This window comes from Thalassophryne amazonica, chromosome 2, assembly GCF_902500255.1.
Source record: "Thalassophryne amazonica chromosome 2, fThaAma1.1, whole genome shotgun sequence".
Lineage (NCBI taxonomy): Eukaryota > Metazoa > Chordata > Actinopteri > Batrachoidiformes > Batrachoididae > Thalassophryne > Thalassophryne amazonica.
Genome location: NC_047104.1, coordinates 35018162 through 35040268, shown reverse-complemented (window position 1 = coordinate 35040268; position 22107 = coordinate 35018162). Strand labels below are relative to the sequence as shown.

The 22107-nt window shown below is 40.7% G+C and overlaps 1 protein-coding gene across 3 annotated transcripts in view; it reads left to right on the top strand.

Annotated features, from left to right (window-relative positions):
- Positions 1-1007: 1007 nt before the first annotated feature.
- The window catches only part of muc15 (mucin 15, cell surface associated), a 71900-nt gene continuing 50800 nt past the window's right edge, over positions 1008-22107 (top strand). For 2 of the 3 annotated variants that reach the window (XM_034184858.1, XM_034184841.1), the window contains exon 1: positions 1012-1166. The gene's annotated coding sequence lies outside the window, so the exon portion shown is untranslated. Of the gene's footprint in view, positions 1167-22107 lie in introns of all 3 variants that reach the window. The other variant, XM_034184850.1, reaches the window with a different exon arrangement.

Here is a 22107-nt window from a genome sequence, read left to right as displayed (position 1 = left end):
GCGCATTTTATTAATGGCATTTTGAATGCACAGAGATATGTGACAGATCCTGAGGCCCATTGTTGTTCCATTCATCCTTGACCATAACCTCATGTTGCCGCATGATAATGCACCACCCCAGTTTGTAAAGGAGTGGACCAACATTCCACAGGCCACAATCAACAACCTGATCAACTCTGTGCAAGGAGATGTGTTGCACTGCATGAGGTAAATGTTGGTCACACCAGATACTGACCGGTTTTCTGACCCCCCCCCCACCCCCCCCCAGTTCACTGCGCATTTGAGAGTGGCCTTTTCCTGCGGCCAGCCTAAGGCACATCTGTTAGGTGGGATGGATTATCTTAGCAAAGGAGAAGTGCTCACTGACTCAGATTTAGACAGATTTGTGAATAATATTTGAGAGAAATAGGTCTTTTGTGTATATAGAAAATGTTTCAGATCTTTGAGTTCAGCGCATGAAAAATAGGAGTTAAAACAAGTGTGTTTATATTTTTGTTCATACATCTCTCTCTCTCTCTCTCTCTATATATATATGTATGTATATATATATACATGTGTGTGTATGTATATATCTTTTTTTTTTTTTTTTTTGACAGTTGATGTCAAATTTTGAGATTTTAGTTCATCCGGACCTCTTCGCACAGCAATCCCAGCCTGTGACGCACATCACCTGTGAGTTCACCAAGTCACATGTCACCGGTAGCCTGATATAGACTGGAGACAACAGAGGGGATGAAACACGAGCTTGCCAGCCTCATTTCTGTTGTCATGGCTACAGCAGCAGTGTCTAAGCTTTGGCAAGAAACGCTCCACCCACTGGGGGAATTTACAGCTCCAACCTGGCAACCTGACAACTAAATAGGTCATGTCAGTTGGATGATGGATAAACAAACTGACAATTTATCAACCTCTAAGCTTGACCGCTGAGTCATTTCCATTGGTGCGTGGCGTGGCCTCTGATGGCATGAAAGAGGGATGTGTGGCAGGGCGTGTTGGTGTCGCTGGCAGGTGTAGCAGCAGGTTGAGCAGGTTGTTTCTTGAATACACGACTGCGTGCCCGCCCACTCTGTGCATTCTGACTGCTGATTCACTCACACTTTGGCAGCTCAGTGAAGAGATTTTTGTTGCCCGCGCACCTGTTCTGATCTGTTAGACACCAAGAAAAGGTGAGTATCCACACAGGAACGATTCCATTTATTGCTGCTGCCTGTCAGTCCTCAGAAAACTCTGTGATTTTTTTTTAAACTTAATAAGATTTGACTGGATCCTGATATTTTTGGTGACGCACCTTTAAAACAATAGCAACAGCAACTTTTTTGTAAAAACCCATTTCTGAATAAAAGATCTCTATTTGGTGTTGACATAGAAAAAATTATCACAAATTTCAGACAGTAATAATTCTAAATGTTTTGATTCCATCTGATAACGACCTTATGACATCACTAATCTTGGTTTATTTGACTGCTGCCGGGATACATCACAACAATTGATCGCCTGATTTTGTGTAAAGATCAATAGGTTTGGATGTATTGATCAAGATTTGGATGAAAAAAAAATTCTCCAGTGTTATGGAGCTTTTTTGAAAACATTTATTTCAACATTCATGTTCTTCAGGTCAAAATTTTCAAAGAAAATTGGATTTTTGATCAATTTATCAAATAATTTTCATCTGATCGCAATAGAATTGGGTGGAATGATCAACTTTGTCAAGTTTGTTTGATATCAGAATATTGTGTCCACTTCATTTAGTATGATGAAATCAGCTGCCATGAAAAATGGTGGAACAGTTATGCCTTATCAAGACAAAAAGTTTAGTCCTGATTGTGGTCAGATAGCCATACATACACACAGCAACATTGGCAGTGTTAAATTAACACTCAAAAGCGTCTACATATGTCCACTCTTTTCATTGTGAAATTAACACTTTTGAAAGTGGTTAATTAACATTATCAGTGCTGAGGTTGACCCTATAAAAGTGTGAGTTTAACACTGAAAAGAGTGGGCTAATGTAGACACTTCTGATCATTAATTTAAGACTGACAATTTTGCTACAGACATTTACTGGCATCTCTCCTTTTAATAACAGAATGTAAAATATATTCAGAAATAAATGCAAACAAAGGAGTTTAGTATAATGAGCATATTTAATAAAATGTACAAAGTTACTGAACAAAAACATCAACAACAAAAACAACAAACATTAAAAATGCTCTCATATTGTGGAATTTAAAAAATACACATAAAATGTATGTTCGACATTCTTGTTGGCTAACTTTGATGAATTTACAGTAAACCAGCACTGTCACTGCTAATTCTCAAAAACTGAGTGATCCCTGCAAAAAGGAGTGTAGTGAGGGAGGCCTCCAAGACACCCTAGGCAGCTCTGAAGGCAGTCTTTGTCTATTGTATCACCAGTTACACTGGAACACAGACGGATTTAGTTCTATGAAGTCACATGAAATCTAGGTGGGAAAACTGGAGCTGAATTATCACATCTTGTTTGTAAGAAAATCAGGCTGGTGATTCAGCAAGACAAAAGTTATCAGTCTGTCTAATCACCTGATGGATTTTGAAACATGGCTGCTGCTGCTGGAAGGGGGCCCCAGATAATTAATGCTAACACATCTTCCGGCAAGTTCACAAGTTCTGCTGATGCCCAATTTTGTGACTTCAGACTTTGACAACCTTACAACCCCAATTCCAATGAAGTTGGGACGTTGTGTAAAATGTAAATAAAAACAATACAATGATTTGCAAATCCTCTTCAACCTATATTCAATTGAATACACCACAAAGACAAGATATTTAATGTTCAAACTCATAAACTTTATTGTTTTTGTGTAAATATTTGCTCATTTTGAAATGGATGTCTGCAACACATTTCAAAAAAGCTGGGACAGTGGTATGCTTACCACTGTGTTACACCTTTGTTACACTGTGTTACACCTTACACCTGTTACACCTTTCCTTCTAACAACACTCAATAAGTGTTTGGGAACTGAGGACACTAATTGTTGAAGCTTTGCAGGTGGAATTCTTTCCCATTCTTGCTTGATGTACAACTTCAGCTGTTCAACAGTCTAGGGTCTCCGTTGTTGTATTTTGCACTTCATAATGCGCCACACGTTTTCAATGGGTGACAGGTCTGGACTGCAGGCAGACCAGACCTGCACTCTTTTACTATGAATCAAATCAATTTTATTTATATAGCGTCAAATCACAACAAACAGTTGCCCCAAGGCGCTTTATATTGTAAGACAAAAGCCATACAATAATTACAGAAAAACCCCAACGGTCAAAACGACCCCCTATGAGCAAGCACTTGGTGACAGTGGGAAGGAAAACTCCCTTTTAACAGGAAGAAACCTCCAGCAGAACCAGGCTCAGGGAGGGGCAGTCTTCTGCTGGTACTGGTTGGGGCTGAGGGGAGAGAATCAGGAAAAAGACATGCTGTGGAAGAGAGCAGAGATCAATCACCAATGATTAAAAGCAGAGTGGTGCATACAGAGCAAAATGAGGTGAATAAAAAGAAACACTGGGTGCATCATGGGAACCCCCCGAGCAGTCTAAGTCTATAGCAGCATAACTAAGGGATGGTTCAGGGTCACCTGATCCTGCCCTAACTATAAGCTTTTTCAAAAAGGAAAGTTTTAAGTTTAATCTTAAAAGTAGAGAGGGTGTCTGTCTTCCTAATCTGAATTGGGAGCTGGTTCCACAGGAGAGGAGCCTGAAAGCTGAAGGCTCTGCCTCCCATTCTACTCTTACAAACCCTAGGAACTACAAGTAAGCCTGCAGTCTGAGAGCGAAGCGCTCTATTGGCGTGATATGGTACTATGAGGTCCCTAAGATAAGATGGGACCTGATTATTCAAAACCTTATAAGTAAGAAGAAGAATTTTAAATTCTATTCTGGAATTAACAGGGAGCCAATGAAGAGAAGCCAATATGGGTGAAATATGCTCTCTCCTTCTAGTCCCTGTCAGTACTCTAGCTGCAGCATTTTGAATTAACTGAAGGCTTTTCAGGGAACTTTTAGGACAACCTGATAATAATGAATTACAATAGTCCAGCCTAGAAGAAATAAATGCATGAATTAGCTTTTCAGCATCACTCTGAGACAAGACCTTTCTAATTTTAGAGATATTGCGCAAATGCAAAAAAGCAGTCCTACATATTTGCTTAATATGCGCATTGAAGGACATATCCTGATCAAAAATGACTCCAAGATTTCTCACAGTATCACTGGAGGTCAGGGTAATGCCATCCAGAGTAAGGATCTGGTTAGACACCATGTTTCTAAGATTTGTGGGGCCAAGTACTATAACTTCAGTTTTATCTGAATTTAAAAGCAGGAAATTAGAGGTCATCCATATCTTTATGTCTAAAAGACATTCCTGCAGTTTAACTAATTGGTGTGTGTCCTCTGGCTTCATGGATAGATAAAGCTGGGTATCATCTGCATAACAATGAAAATTTAAGCAATGCTTTCTAATAATACTGCCTAAGGGAAGCATGTATAAAGTGAACAAAATCGGTCCTAGCACAGAACCTTGTGGAACTCCATAATTAACCTTAGTCCGTGAAGAAGACTCCCCATTTACATGAACAAATTGTAATCTATTAGATAAATATGATTCAAACCACTGCAACGCAGTGCCTTTAATACCTATGGCATGCTCTAATCTCTGTAATAAAATTTTATGGTCAACAGTATCAAAAGCTGCACTGAGGTCTAACAGGACGAGCACAGAGATGAGTCCACTGTCTGAGGCCATAAGAAGATCATTTGTAACCTTCACTAATGCTGTTTCTGTACTATGATGAATTCTGAAACCTGACTGAAACTCTTCAAATAGACCATTCCTCTGCAGATGATCAGTTAGCTGTTTTACAACTACCCTTTCAAGAATTTTTGAGAGAAAAGGAAGGTTGGAGATTGGCCTATAATTAGCTAAGATAGCTGGGTCAAGTGATGGCTTTTAAAGTAATGGTTTAATTACTGCCACCTTAAAAGCCTGTGGTACATAGCCAACTAATAAAGATAGACTGATCATATTTAAGATCGAAGCATTAATTATCGGTAGTGCTTCCTTGAGCAGCCTGGTAGGAATGGGGTCTAATAGACATGTTGATGGTTTGGAGGAAGTGACTAATGAAAATAACTCAGACAGAACAATCAGAGAGAAAGAGTCTAACCAAATACCAGCATTACTGAAAGCAGTCGAACATAAAGATATGTCTTTGGGATGGTTATGAATAATTTTTTCTCTAATAGTTAAAATTTTATTTGCAAAGAAAGTCATGAAGTCATTACTAGTTAAAGGAATACTCGGCTCAATAGAGCTCTGACTCTTTGTCAGCCTGGCTACAGTGCTGAAAAGAAACCTGGGGTTGTTCTTATTTTTTTTTTCAATTAGTGATGAATAGTAAGATGTCCTAGCTTTACGGAGGGCTTTTTTTATTGAGCAACAGGCTCTTTTTCCAGGCTAAATGAAGATCTTCTAAATTAGTGAGATGCCATTTCCTCTCCAGCTTACGGGTTATCTGCTTTAAGCTGCGAGTTTGTGGGTTATACCACGGAGTCAGGCACTTCTGATTTAAGACTCTCTTTTTCAGAGGAGCTACAGCATCCAAAGTTGTGCTCAATGAGGATGTAAAGCTAATGACGAGATAATCTTTCTCATTCACAGAGTTTAGGTAGCTACTCTGCACTGTGTTGGTATATGGCATTGAAGAACATAACAAAGAAGGAACCATGTCCTTAAACCTAGTTACAGCACTTTCAGAAAGACTTCTACTGTAATGAAACTTATTCCCCACTGCTGGGTAGTCCATTAAAGTAAATTTAAATGTTATTAAGAAATGATCAGACAAAAAGGGGTTTTCAGGGAATACTGTTAAGTCTTCAATTTCTATGCCATATGTCAGAACAAGATCTAAAGTGTGGCTAAGGTTGTGGGTGGGCTCATTTACATTTTGAGCGAAACCAGCTGAGTCTAATAATAGATTAAATGCAGTGTTGAGGCTGTCACTCTCAGCATCTATGTGGATGTTAAAATCACCCACTATAATTATCTGAGCTAAGCACTAAGACAGACAAAAGGTCTGAAAAATCACAAAGAAACTCACAGTAACGACCAGGTAGACGATAGATAATAACAAATAAAACTGGTTTTTGAGACTTCCAATTTGGATGGACAAGACTAAGAGTCAAGCTACGAAGCCACGATGTTGTAATATGTGCAGAATGTGGCTTGGAATTGTCTTGCTGAAATAAGCAGTGATGTCCCTGAAAAAGACATTGCTTGGGTGGCAGCATGTCTTGCTCCAAAACCTGGATGTACCTTTCAGAATTGATGGTGCCATCACAGATGTGTAAGTTGCCCATACCATGGGCACTAACACACTAACACACGTACCATCACAGATGCTGGCTTTTGAACTTTGTGCTGGTAACAATCTGGTTGGTCTTCTTCCTCTTTTGTCCGGAGGACACGACGTCCATGATTTCCAGAAACAATTTGAAGTGTGGACTCATCAGACCACAGCACTTTTCCACTTTGCGTCTGTCCATTTCAAATGAGCTCAGGCCCAGAGAAGGCGGCAGTGTTTCTGGATATTGTTGATGTATGGCTTCCGCTTTGCATCGTAGAGTTTTAACTTGCACTTGTAGATGTAGTGACGAACTATGTTAACTGACTATGGTTTTCTGAAGTGTTCCTGAGCCCACGCGGTAAGATCCTTTACACAATGATGTCGGTTTTTAATGCAGTGCCGCCTGAGGTCACAGGCATTCAGTGTTGGTTTTCGGCCTTGCCACTTATGTGTAGAATGTTTCCAGATTCTCTGAATCTTCTGATTATATTATGGACTGTAGATGACATTGAGAAACATTGTTCTTAAAGTGTTGGGCTATTTTTTCACACAGTTGTTCACAAAGTGGTGATCCTTGCCCCATCTTAACTTGTGAACGGCTGAGCCTTTTGGGGATGCTTTTATACCCAATCATGACACTCACAATTAGTGTCCTCAGTTCCCAAATGTTTATTGAGTGTTGTTACAAGGAAAGATGATGTAACACAGTGGTAAACATACCACTGTCCCAGCTTTTTTGAAATGTGTTGTAGGCATCCATTTCAAAATGAGCAAATATTTGCACAAAAACAATAAAGTCTATCAGTTTGAACATTAAATATCTTGTCTTTGTGGTGTATTCAATTGAATACAGGTTGAAGGGGATGTGCAAATCATTGTATTCTGTTATTATTTACATTTCACACAACGTCCCAACTTCACTGGAATTGGGGTTGTACATCATTGGCCCCAACATGGATGACCATGTTGCCACGAGTGTCATGTTCTTTTGTCCACTGTGTGTCTGTGTGCAATGCCAGCACACTAAGATGAGACGTTATATTGGCTGATCAACATTTAACGTTGACTGGTTCCTCTAATCAACTGTCTGTCTATGACTAGTGTTAAGTTTATCGCCCTGTCACCAGGGGTGAAGGAAGCCTGTAAACCAATTGGACTACCAGCAGGGTTAGCAGGAGCCAAAATCAGGGACGGGGACTGCAAATTCGGCCTTAACACAACTAGGTTTTTGGCTGGATTTGTATGTGTTATACCCAAACAAAGTCTGTAACAACCAATAAGCCTAAGCTATGCTAATGGTGCACCAATGGTGCGCTAATGCATTCTGGGGTGTCTGTATGTTTAAGGCCGCATGTCCATACATCATTGTGGCCGCTCTCTCAGTGGGTTTCCCCAGATGTTTCAGCAACTTCAGTGGAAAAAAACAGCCTGTACATAAGACTTGTTTCTATGGCAACAATAAACATCTAACAAATAGCTAATAATAGCAAATAACTTATGAAAGAACAACAACAACCAAGAGTCTGTACAATCTGGTATCACAGTTGAGTTTTTGTCTTATAACAAAAAACCTCATGTCCTGGTGGCCTGAAAAGGTGCTCCAGTGATGTCACAGCATCATTCTGAAAATTCAAGGATTTTCAAATTAAAAGCCCTTAGAGTGGCTGTAAAAAAAAAAAAAAATCCATTCTTTAAAAAAGATAGGTGTTGTTTTCCTTGAGGTGGCTATATGTGGCTGTATATGCTTCATTCTCTTTTAGAGCAGTTGAAAAAGACCCTGGCACCCAGAAAAAATAAAACAAAAAATGCTATATGGACAAGGGGCCTAAGACTGCAGTATCAAGGAACTCTAACTTAACTCCAACTGCTCTGAAAACATCACATAACTAGCATAGAAATATTTAGCAGATACCAAAAAACACTGCAAGCTACCAGTGTGGCTAACACTAGCAGGCTGTGCTTGTAGCTTCAAATTAAATGTCCTAAATAACAGAAAATGACTCGTCACTAAAATAACTTAGAGTGTCAAGATATTTTTATTGAAACAAGGATATGTGAAATAACTGTCACGAAACTGAGAAAAAAATGTGACCGACAGCTTTTAGGCTCTTTGCAACATTGCAGCAACTATTAATTTTAATGAGTAATAAGAGTAGCGTGGCACTATTGGTGATACTCTGACATACACAGGGATGTTGTAGAGTGCAGTAAACATATAGTACATTTTTAGTCAGGTTGGTCTATAAATGAATAGAGAGTAACCTGTCAGTTCATCAGCATGAGTGCGTGGTTGGAAGCAGTTCCTGCTGTTTATGGGCTGAGAATTGTTTTTTCTGTTTTGTGTTGGCATGTGGGCGAGGCCTCAGGAGAGCAGTGTCTGACAACACTGTCGAGGTTAGACCGAGTACAGCCGCTGACAGGCCAGCAAAGCGGGAACTCTTTTCTCTAAGTGGCTCTTGGAGCGTGAAGGGTCACAGGTGAAGATTTCAGCCTGGTCCTTCAACCCGGCGCTGCTCAGATCTTTGTTGACAGGACACTTACTGTAAAATAGTCTCCCGGCAGGACACACTGAAAGACAATTTGAGAGTTCACTGCTGTAATTTCTTGGAAGAGGTTGTGACTCAGTTGTGCTACATAATAATAATGACAATGTGAGGACATGAAGTGGTTTCAGAGTATTTTTTTCCAGACTGGGAAAATACACAATGAATTTACAGGAAATGCAGGTTTGAAATTACTTACTGTGATATAATATGACATTATTTGCCTTCAGCAATGACAGCATTAGATTTTGTTCTGTCATGCTTTCATGCTCTTTGGATTAAATTTGGTCTCTGCTAAATGCCATACACGTTCAAGCATGCACATCAAAACTAAAGCATGGCTGTGACTCTCTGCTGGTTATTCTGGTTCCACGTTAACTCATCTCATCCATGTCAGCTTCTCCTCCATTGCCATCTGCCTGCTATGTAATTACGCCTTCATTCTATCTTTGGATTCACTCTTCAGCTCTCTAACGTCTGCTCTGAAGGAATTTATACTTGTTTTTGACAAAAGGTTAATCCTGTTGTATGAGTGACACATAATTTCATCCCCATAAATAGAACTGATACATTATGACGGGTAAAGAAAATCTTACATTTATGACTTTGTAATTTAGTTTGAATGTTTATATTATTTTTAACCCTGTTCAATGGACTGACCAAAGCTGTTCATTAAAATAAGGAAAAGGTTTCATCTAAACAAAGGCTAAGAGTGATTAATGCTGCTGCATTGACACACAGAACACACACAGAAGCGTAGACTGAAAAAATAGATTTATTGATTAAACCAGGCAAAGGTCGGTACACAGGTAGGCAAGCCATAATCAGCAAAGGTATCCAAATTATGAGACTAAAGCAAGGTCAAAACAGGCAAAAGGATCAACAACACGGCAAGTCAAAAACAAGATCAAGAACTGTGGAAAAAAAAAAAAGGCTGGAACAAAGATACAAGGAACAACAAACTGGCAATGACAGGGGGGAAACAGAGGGTTTAAATAACAGCTGTGATTGGGGAAAATGAGGCACAGGTGTGGGAGAACAACAAGGAAGAGGACGTGGGACAACGGACAAGACATACCCAGACCCAACCCCAAACACAAAACAAGAGTGTTCAGTCAGAAAAACACAAAGCAGACAAAATTTGAACATAAAGAAAAACCCAAACATGAAATGACCACCCACATGACAGCAACTGAGACCAGGTCACAGTCATTAGAAGACTTTCACTGTTTAAAATTAAAATGGTGAATTTAAAATGATGACTAGAGAATCATGATTTGCCTTTCTAGACTGCTTTAGCACGCAGGAAAATGTTCATAATTTTCTGGGGTTAGTACCCCCCACCTGAAGCTAGATTCACTCCTGCATAGAGGAACAAATAATAAAAATTTGTGAAATATTGAATGGTACAAGCAAATCTTTTAAATTTGCAGAATGACCTCATTGCAGATCCAGAACTTTTCAAGATCATCCATACTGAACTCAATGCAAATTATCCACATGGATGACTTGAGTAAATATTTATGCTGCTTTATCAAATCTGGTGAATCCATCATAATCACAGCAAAATAAATCTTACACACAGTACACATTGATAAAAGCTATGTGCACAAATACCGAGAATGTTGTTGCACAGCAGAGTATTAACGTTTCGTGTGTACTATATCACGTAAATATCAAATGATGTAAAGTTGCGTCAGCTCTGATGAGGAAAGGTTTTACTGACCTTGACTTTACAGATGATGGTATGATCTTTGTGGTATCAAAGGATTCCAAGATTGCAGCGCTTGAGAAGTTGAGTGAGAAAACAAAGTATTTGCTGTCAAGACTAAGATCCAGCTTTTCAATAACTTTCTGGAAGTAGAGTACTGTGCAAATGTTTTAGGCACATTAATGCATCATAAAAACATTCATAAAAGCATTAAAAATATGGGAACCTGATAAATATATGAAATGAATTTCAACTTTAATGATAATCAATATAAATATTGGGTTCAATATTGGTCAATATAAATATTGGGTGTATATATATATATATATATATATATATATATATATATATATATATATATATATATATATATATATATATATATATATATATACACACACACACACACAGTTCGGCTAATCTGCTAACCACTAATTAGCAAAGCTAACTTTTTTGTTAACAGATTAGTATTTCAGTTAATTTTGAAAATATTCAGCGTCCCATGCTAGTCTCTGTCTGTTGCATGTTACAGTAACTTGTGTGTTGGTTTTTTACAAATAAATAAACCAACCAAGCAGTGAAGGAGACTGATTTTTCCCATAATGCCTTTTGGTGTGTGTGTCAGTTAAAGCTCAATCCTTCAGAATTAGCACATTACTTTAAGAGATATGTGCAATATTTTCACTTTGTAAAAATGAGAGTTAGCGTTAATGTTAATAAACTGTCCGGAATTAGTTGTTTATAATTGAAACCATGATTGAAAAGTACTTTGCATTTCTTGTCTCTTGCCCACTGTCTGTGTTGTACAACTTTTTTTTTTTTTTTTTTTGGCAGCAGCATGCATAAGGACAAAAGCTCTGGTTCTTTGTTTGTTTGGGGTTTGTAATTGCCTTTGATTTTACTCATAAGCCTTGGCGGTGCTTAAACACGAACATAGCTTATCAGTAGCCAACAGTGTACAGTCAGTACTAAAAGTTAGTGGTTAACTGTAACTTCTGCTAAATTTATTTACTGTTTATCGGTTTAGTGTTATAAAAGTTAACTTTTCAGTAGCGGATTAGCGGTTATCGAAGCTAACTTTGGTTAGCTGTGCCCACCACTCTACACACACACACACACATATATATATATATATATATATAGAGAGAGAGAGAGAGAGGTTGGAAATGATTTTGTGTTGATATGCCAATACATCAAGGCATCAAGCAGTACTTTTATTATAACTCTGGGATGCCAAAAACATTTTGCATAGTACTCTATCTGTATGTGGTGAACATTTTGAACTTGTACAGATGTTTACTTATTTCAGCAGTGACATTCATGTCTTTGGGAATTCTACTGTGGCCTGGGAAGATCTTACAGCAGGGGTGCCCAAGTTCGGTCCTCGAGCCTGCTTACGAGTCTTTCATTGGATTCAGGTGTGTTGGAGCAGGGAGACAACTAAGAGTGTCAGGAAGGTAGATCTCGAGGACTGAACTTGGGCACCCCTGTCTTACAGAGTCATGAGGTTGCTGGATAGAGGCTTTGGCAATGCTGATATGTTTGCAGGATATTGAAGGTCCATGTCTTGAGGGTCCTGGTGCTTCCTGTCTTACTGTATGCTTGTGAGACTTGGAGGCTAACCAGTGACCTAAGGTAATGACTGGATGTGTTTGGGATCAGGACTCTGGCCATTCCATGGGTATCACTGGAATGAGTTTGTATCAAATGATTGATTCCTTATTGAGACTCAGATGAGGAGTATCACATTCACTATGAGATAGCGTCAGCTGTGACATGTGGCTTGTTTTTCTGTGCATGATCCAGCACATCAACATGACCCCAGAGGCCCCAGGACACTACCACATGTTACCTAGCAACAGCACGATAGATGGTTACTCTGGAGAGGTGGGCTGGATGGGTGGTTGCCCTCCGGGGCACTGTGTGGTTCTGTGCTGTGTTTGATGTGTCAGTGCTCACTGACCTGACCTGTCCTCAGTAACTGCATTATGTCTCAGTTGACAAGGACACTGTTTCATCTTATGAACAAGCTCAACCCGGCCTCAACTTTATCTAAATTCTGGGTCTTTTAGTGAAGCTTAGGGCTCGTGGCCGGTGATCACCTTACTATTTCTTCTGTTTATCTTTTTGCTTTTTTGCTTTTTGGACTGCCTTGCTGTCCAAAAACAGCAATATTTCTGCCTTGCTGCCAAACTGCCTTGCTGTCCCCACTGAATATTTCAGTAAATGATTTTAAAAACCAGAGCTCTGTTGTCGAATCCAGCATTTAGGTCCAGACATCTCTGTCCACCAAACCTGATACTACTGAGGGAAGCTTCAAAGAGCCCAATGACAGCACTGAAGGAGTTCCAAGTTGCTGCTGGCATATTTGTTATTGGTGAAACAAGAAATAAAAGCTGTCCAGTTTCTTCAAAGAAGAACTTAGGCACATGTCCATATATAAACAGCTCATTTTTCTCAGTGCCAGCGTCTTGTTTCATTTGTTCTAAATGAGCGCCTATACGGCCAAGTCCAGCTACCTTAAGAAAAAGCATCAGACTCTCTTTTCAGAGTGCGCTGCTTTTTGTGCAGCTGTTCAGAGCATTTAAAGTCGAAAATCCTTCACCTTCCCAGAGAAGTGCTGTGATGTCAGTACAGCACCTTTTCAGGTAACCAATCACATGCAGCAAAACTTTTGCAGTCTCGTGCCCACATTCGCCTGATTTGTCACACAAAATGAATGAATGAATGAATGAATGAGTTCATTTATTTGGCACGTGTTAATAATATAACAATTTAACAAAAACAATAAACAGATCAATATAATATTATAACAAAATAACAATAATATTAAGCAAGAACAAACCCCATGTGTCCGAAAGGGAGTGGGTTGAAGCAGAGCTTATCACGCCCACCCCTTATACCACAAATCTAACAGTTATATTCACTCATACTCACAGACTCTGAAACACATATTACTATGCAGACACAGACTCACATATTCATACACTCACACAAACGCATGATACATACATGTCCACACACACACATATATGCATATATTTGTCCACCTATAATACCTATAGTTCAAATCATATTTTCTTCGCTGTAATACTTTGTTATAATATTCTTTTTAAATAATCTCTTGAAAAATACTAAAGTACCACACATTCTAATCTCTGTCGGACATTGATTCCATTTCTTCACCCCAATCACAGACACACAAAAACCCTTTGCATTTGTTCTTACTGGTGGTTTCTTAAAAATTGCACAACCTCATAAACTGTAACCGGATTCCCTCAATCTGAACAGATTCTGGAAATGTTTCGGTAAGGCTTGGCTTTTTGCTTTAAACAAAGTTTGACCTGTGATGTAATCCACCAAATCTCAGAATTTTAATACATTTAAAGACACAAATAGAGAATGCATAGGTTCACAGTAATGTTTATTGCAGATGATTCTTATAGCTCATTTTTGTAAAGAAATATTTGATTAGTATTTGATTTGTAAGTGTTTCCCCACATCTTACACAATATGTCATGTATGGAGTTATCAAGGAGTGACATAAAGTAAGTAACCCTTTTTGTGAAAGTATGTGTTTTATACAAAATGGCGATGGATTTTGACATTTTCAATTTGATATAATTTATATGTGGTTTCCAGCTGAGTTTGTTATCAATTATAACACCTAGGAATTTGTTCTCCATTACTACTTCTATTTCCATATTGTTTATAGTAAGGTTTTTATATTTAGGTACTTATTTCCAAATATAAGACATTTAGCTTTCCCAAGGTGGAGTGACAATTTATTGGCATCAAACCAAGCCTTAAACTTTTTCAACTCATTCTCCACCATGTCCAGAAGCTGTTCTAGATTATCACCACTACTGAAGACAGTTGTATCATCTGCAAATAAAATACACTTTAGCGATTGCGACACCCAACCTATATCATTAATATATAAAATAAACAACAAGGGACCAAGCACAGAGCCCTGCCGCACTCGACAAGTAATTTCCCGAAGTACAGAGTCAGTGTTATTGAACTTAACATATCAAAATCTTCCCTGTAAATAACTTGTTATCCAGTCATATGTAAGACCTCTGATCCCATATTTTTGTAATTTAGTTTGTAATATTGCATGATTCACCGTGTCAAACGCTTTCTGTAGATCAAAGAAAATGCCAACTGTATATTGTTTTCTATCAGTTGCCGTCAGTATATACTTTCAACAAAATCCATCAATGCCAGTGATGTAGTCCGAGATTTTCTGAATCCATATTGCTCATCACAACGTATCTCATGGTTTAATAAATAGTCATGCAATGTCTTAGCAAATATTTTTTCTAGAATTTTGGAAAATTGTGATAGGAGTGAAATAGGTCTATAATTAGAAAAAACATGTTTGTCACCGGTTTTAAATGAGGGTATTACTTTAGCTATTTTCATTTGAGAGGGAAATTTACCAGTACTTGATTGACATATTGCAAATGTGGTTGAAAGATTTTACTATACAATCAATAATTATTTTCAATAAAGCCATATCCAGTTTATTATAGTCAGTCGATTTCTTACTTTTAGAATTATGAACCAAATCAATTATTTCTTTTTCGCCGGTTCCACCAATAAACATTGACACTGGTTTATTGAATGTATTATTGTTAATCCAAGAATTATTACTCATAGAATCAATACTACTTGCAAGATTCTTCCCCACATTAACAAAGTATTCATTAAAATTATCATCAATAGATTTATTTGCATCAACCACAGTGTTATTATCTGAATAAAAAAAAATGGAGGATAATCCCTCGCAATTTTATTCTTTTTTATTATCTCATTTATGATATTCCAAGTATTTTTAATATTGGTTCTATTTTTTTCAAGTAACTCACTGTAATACCTATTCTTACTAAGTCTCATAATGTTTATTAATTTATTCTTATATGTTTTATATTTGCTTTCAGCTTCCTTAGTTCTTAATTTTATAAATTGTTTATACAATAAATTTTTCATTTTACATGCATTCTGAAGACCCTTAGTTATCCATGGTTTCTTACTGTACCGATTTCTATGAATTTTTTCAACAAGAGGACAATGTTATCATATAACCTTGAAACAATGGAGACAAAAGTATCATATGATTTGTCAATATCGTCAATATAGACTTCATTCCAGTTCTGAAATGTTAGTTCCACTCTTAAATTATCAATAGCTACAGGTGTTAATTTTCTAGTCAAGGTTCTAGTACTGTATCACTTCGGGTGTTAGCCATACGCAGCGATCCAAAAACAGCGAAAACCGGCAAAATATCACTTAACAGTAATCCACCACTGAGATTACCTAATGTAATGTTAGTTAAAATGTTATCAATGAGAGTTGTTGAATTTACAGTTATTCTACTTGGATGAATAATAGATGGATACAGCCCCAAACAATATGTTGTTCGTCCTTCGGGGTCAAAGATGACCATGGCTCCCATAGGTGGGTAATCAGTGACGGTGCGTCCGGAGGTGGCTGATGAGGCCAATCCGGGCTTGAAAGGTGCGCCCACATGCGGGACACACATGGTTAGGTACTGCGGTGGAGGTAGAGGTAGCTTGGGCCTTGCGTGCGGCTCGTTTTGTTTGGGCATCCGCGATCCGTCTGGCCTCTGCTGCGCGGGTGCCACTGGTGGTCTTGCTGTGCCACTGAGGGCGGTTGTGGGCAAGCGTTTCCCAGGAGCTGAGCTCAAAGCCCAGGTTTTTCAGGGACGCTTTGAGACAGTCTTTGTAGCGTTTCTTCTGCCCTCCGACAGAGCACTTGCCCTGGCACAATTCTCCATACAGGAGCTGCTTTGGCAGTCGAGTGTCTGGCATTCTGATTATGTGGCCAGTCCATCTGACTTGTGTCTTCTGCAGGAGGGTGTAGATGCTGGGGAGGCCGGCTCGCTCAAGGACCTCCGTGTCCAGGACTTTGTCCTGCCACCTGATGTGGAGGAGACAATAGAGGCAGCTCATATGGAAGTGGTTGAGCTGCTTGGCATGTCTGCTGTAGACAGTCCAGGTCTCACTGGCATAGAGCAGGGTGGTTAGAACCACTGCACGGTAGACCTTCAGCTTGTTGGTAATGCTAAGTCCTCTCCGTTCCCAGATATTCTCATGGATCCTTCCAAATGAGGTGCTGGCTTTTGCAACCCTGTTGTTGATTTCTGCATCGATGTTGACTGCGTGAGAAAGGGTGCTACCCAGGTATGTAAAGTTGTCGACCGCCTGCAGATTCTGTCCTGTCACTGTGGTGTGGAGTTCTTGGTATAGTTTTCCAGGTGCTGGTTGGTACATAACTTTGGTCTTTTTGGTGCTGATGGTGAGACCGAAGTTGTCGCATGCTCTCGAGAAGCAGTCCATTTCATGCTGCATCTTCTGTTCTGTAGCTGCATTGAGCGCGCAATCATCAGCAAACAATAGATCTCTGATGACGGTCTCTGTCACCTTGGTGACAGCCTGGAGGCGCCTGAGGTTGAACAGCCCGCTGTCAGTCCTGTATCTGAGGCGAATGCCGTCCTGGCCGTCCTGGAAAGCATCGGTCAGCATGGCGGAAAAGACCATGCTGAACAGTGTCGGGGCAAGAACGCAGCCCTGCTTTACGCCGTTGGTGATTGGGAAGGCCTCTGACTCGTCACCATCATCCAGAACTTTCACCATCATGCCGTCATGGAACTGTCGCACCATTGTGATGAACCTGCTGGGGCAGCCAAACTTCTCCATGATTTTCCACAGGCCTTCTCTGCTGACCGTATCGAAAGCCTTCATCAGATCGACAAAGGTCACGAAGAGGTCACTGTGTTGCTCCTGGCACTTTTCCTGAAGTTGGCGTGCAGCAAATATCATGTCCACAGTTCCACGTCCGGCCCGGAATCCGCATTGACTTTTTGGGAGGAGGCCCTGCTCAAGGTGTTGTAGTAGGTGGTTGAGCAGGACTCGAGCCAGGATTTTCCCTACGATGGACAGAAGGGAGATGCCTCTGTGGTTGTTGCATTGCTGGCGGTTGCCTTTCCTCTTGTAGATGTGGACGATACTGGCATCCTTCAACTGTTGGGGGATCTCGCCTGCGCTCCACAATGACTGGAAGAGTTTGGTCAGTCTTTGCAGCAATGCTGGGCCGCCTGCCTTGTACACTTCAGCAGAGATAGCATCTGATCCTGGATCTTTGCCGCAGGAGAGCTGTTTGATGGCCTGTCTGACTTCATCTTCTGTGGGCGGAGTGTCGAGGTCTTCGTTGACCTCCACTTGAGGTAGGCGCGCAATGGCCTCTTCGTTGATTACAGCAGGGCGGTTGAGGACCTGGTTGAAATGTTCAGCCCATCTCTCCAGTATCTGCTTCTTCTCTGTCAGCAGTTGGGTCCCATCTGCACTGAGGAGGGGGGAGGAGCCTGAGGACCGAGGTCCGTAGACAGCCTTCAGCGAGTCGTAGAAGCGCTTGGTGTTGTGACTGTCCGCATAGCCCTGGATTTCATCGGCCTTCTTGCTGAACCAGGCATCTTGCATCTCGCGTATCTTCTTCTGGACCCTCTGCCTGGCGTTGGTGAAAGCATCTTTCTTCGCTTGTGAGGAGGGGTCATTCTGGTGGACTCGGAACAGCTGGTGTTTCTCTGTCAGCAGGGACTGAATCTCTTCCTCGTTCTCTTCGAACCAGTCCTGGTTTTTACGTATGGTTGGTCCGAGGTGTTCGAAAGCCGTGGAGTAGACAGTGTCTCTGAACGCAGCCCACTGTTCCTCAATGCTGTCCTGGTCGTTCAGCGTGTCGGGCAGCCTGTTATCCAAGTCACTGGAGAGTTGGTCAGCGACCTTCTTCAGCTTTGAGACATTGAGCCTCTTTACAGCCTTCTGACCCTGGAGTCTTCTTGCTGGTTGGATGTGAAGTTTGCACTTAGAGACGATGAGCCGGTGGTCAGTCCAGCACTTGGCGCCGCACATCGACTTGGTCACCCACACGTCCTGCCTATCCCTCTTCCTGGTGATGACATAATTGATCAGATGCCAGTGCCTGGAACGCGGGTGCATCCAAGATGTCTTGTTACGGATGGGGAGGCGGAACAGGGTATTGGTAATGATGAGGTCATGTGCAGCACAGGTTTTGAGAAGCAGCAGTCCGTTGCTGTTGCACTTGCCAATGCCATGTCTTCCAGTGGCTCCATCCCAGGTCTGGTGGTCGACCCCTACTCTAGCATTGAAGACCCCGAGGACAAAAAGTTTCTCAGAATGTGGGACTGCTGCAATAAGGGTGTCGAGTTCTTCGTAGAACTTGTCCTTGATGTCTTCAGGGTGGTGGGTGTGTGGTGGTGGGTGGAGGGTGGACTTGCGCGTGACTTGGATTTAAGTGAGGGAGAGTTGCGCACAGTCGTCAGCCTCACTCTCTTATCCCGGCCCATCTGTGTCCAGTGGCAAGACATAGTCAGGACGGCTGGAGATGGCTCGGGATGCAGTGGATGGCCAACAGTGTCCTTAGTGTCTCACTGTGCCCTGTTCGCGCTCCACAGCGCTTTGCTGGGTCCGCCTTTCTGCCCGTTGAACCAATCTGTTGGTTTCCTCCGCGCAGTCCGCCGGATCCAGTCTTCGCATGCAAGGGTAGACAAGCCCGAATTCACTGAGGGTTTTAGACCCGTCAGCTACCCTCCGCCTGGTTCAGCTGGCCAGTCGAAGCCGTTGCCCGGGGTGTGGTCGCTGTTGCATGCTAACAGCTGCTAGGAGCCACAGGGGAGAGCAGAGTGCATGGTGAGGACCAAGATGGACGAACTACTCCGAAGAGCACGACATGTCCCCCCAACAGAGGTACTGCCTCTACCATACACCCCATACACCCCTAACAATATAAAGAGTTTATAAATGACGTGGTTTGTGGATGATTATGAGGATTTATAAAATCTATATTAAAGTCTCCACAGATAAATAAATGCTTGTTGCTATTAATTTTATTATATGTTCCCATCACTATATCCTCAAAAGTGTCAATATTTGCTCCAGTAGCTCTGTAAATGCAGCTAACAACCATATTGTTGGAATTTGTAGATGTAATTTCAATGGTAACACACTCCATAATGTTGTCAACTGCAAATGACATATTCTTAACAAGTTTGCAATTGTAATTTGACCTTACATACAACGCAGCACCTCCGCCCCTTCTCGTCTGCCTGTTTACCGAGAACAGATCATAAACATCCAAGTGTACAAGATCACCATTAACATCATTTAGCCATGTTTCCGAAATAGCAATAACTGAAAAACTATTTTTGGCTCTTGTCAGACAATCCTTAATTCTAGACATGTTCTGAGGAAGACTTCTGCTGTTAAAATGTATCATTGAACAAGCTTCATCATTGATATGGTAACCTTTGAATTGTTCTTCTGTAAAGTATTTGCATTGACGCTCAGTGTTATCCATAAAAAAGAGATCCGGAGCGGACTCAGGTCCAAAGGGGCGGGATGCGCTTTTATTATAATCAAATGTTTCTAGACAGCGCTCCTGGGCAGAAATAAACTGGTTATTCTCCATAGTCATTATGTAATATATAGACTTTCATCTGTCATCATAATCAACCTCAAGACCAATACATTTCACCATTTTTGTCCTTATTCATATTTTTTCAGTTCATCAATATCTTTGATAACCAACACCTTAGCTTCCTCCGATGTACCTTTCAATTTGATAAACACTTTACAATTGTTGACCCATGTACTCTGAATTTTATTTTGTCTCCGTAAGTAGCTAGCTTTCGTCGCAAATCTGCATTTCTTTTTGTCAAGTGATCATTCAAATAGACATTTGTACCTTTTAACTTTTTTCCTTGTTTCATCAATGCTACCTTATTTTTCCTATTGACAAACCTCATTATCACCGCTGGCGTATTCTTGTCTTTTGTTGGAAGGGGATGGCAAGCCTCAATTGAGTCCACATCCAGGTAGATGTCCCTGGATGCGAGGAAAGCCACCACCTGGTGTTCAGTGGAGCCCCTCTCAGTCTCAGCAAAATCTTCATCCCTGTTTGCCGTTACTGCATGGGCATATGACCTGGCTTTTATTTTTAACCCGGAAAAATCTATCATAATTGAGCCAGAAAGGCTCATCTGTGACAGAAAATTGGACAGACACGTGTGATTTTATTGCATTTAATTGCATTATGGTTATAAAATGGGTGTAGTTACTGCTGTACAATCAAATCCCACGAGGAGCACTTTTTATTGCTGAGAGCCCTGAGAGGGGCCAGGATGAAGAGTTCCTTTGCATCCTCTCAGTGCTCTTCTGGCACACAAAAAAAGCTAATGTGGACAGGGGGCCTTCTTAAAAAGATGTGAAATTTGAGATGCAGTTTGCCAGGAGGCACAGTGGAGACTCGAGCCAAGATTTAATTAGAATCAGAGAACTTTACTGTCTGTCATAACAGGAAATCATCTTTGGCATAGCTCAACATACAAAGCAAAACCAAAACACTAACATAAAAGGAATCGATGTCTGTTCAAACAAGACCTGCATGTGTAGGATTTATTTGTGATACCACAGAGACTGCAAGCCTGGCAGGTGTGGCTAATCAACACACTTACTGAATTACCAGGCTGTGGGCACAATCTTGCATCAATGCTTCTTTGGTTGTAGAGCAGGTGGTCCAGTGGGTTAAGGAACTGGGCTCCCAATATGTAGACCTTGGGTGATTCCCTTCAAGCTACCACTTTGTGTCCTTGGACATATTCCTTCATCTACCCAGCTTTAAATGGGTACCGGTTTTGGATGGTGACATAACCTGTGTTGGATTGGTGGACCACAGGGCCTATATAGGACTCTTTCTTTTTTTTCCCTTAATTTTTGTTAGACACATTTTTCAGAATAAACAGGATGAAAATTTGAATGTACACTTTTAGAAAATCACTATTTAATTTGGAAGATTACAAATAACATTAACTGGATAATTATCAGCTGTCAGGCTCAACACTCCAACTCAATCACTGATATTTCTATCAATAAATCTATATATCACAGAGATGGAAAGTTTCCAGATTTTTACATTTAAATCTTTGTTGCTACAGGCTAATGTACTTTACATGTAGATGCAGAGTTCCACACTCTTCGTTACAAGAAAGCTGTGAACAAAACAACAAGTCAACAAAGTCGCTTATCAGAAGCGAGGCCTGTAGGGAACAACTGGAGCGGCGTGCTGGAGCGGAGACGTTGGCACAACACGACTCACAGGGCACCTGTGTACATTCATGCTGTCAAAAAGACACTGATCCTGCTGGATACTGTGTAGGGACTGTGTTGGGCTGTGGTACTGTGTCATGCAACAAAGCAGCGATGGCTGCATTGAATGTTTTAGTGAAATCCAACAAAAGATGCAGAATGTATTAGTCAGAGATGTCATCTTGCTGGTTTCGTGGTTCACACCATCAGCTGAGCAGTTCCCAGAGTATCTGGAAGACAAGAGGTGGATCAGTGCTCTGTCCATAAGGATTTTCATTTTGGTTTGTGTCAGC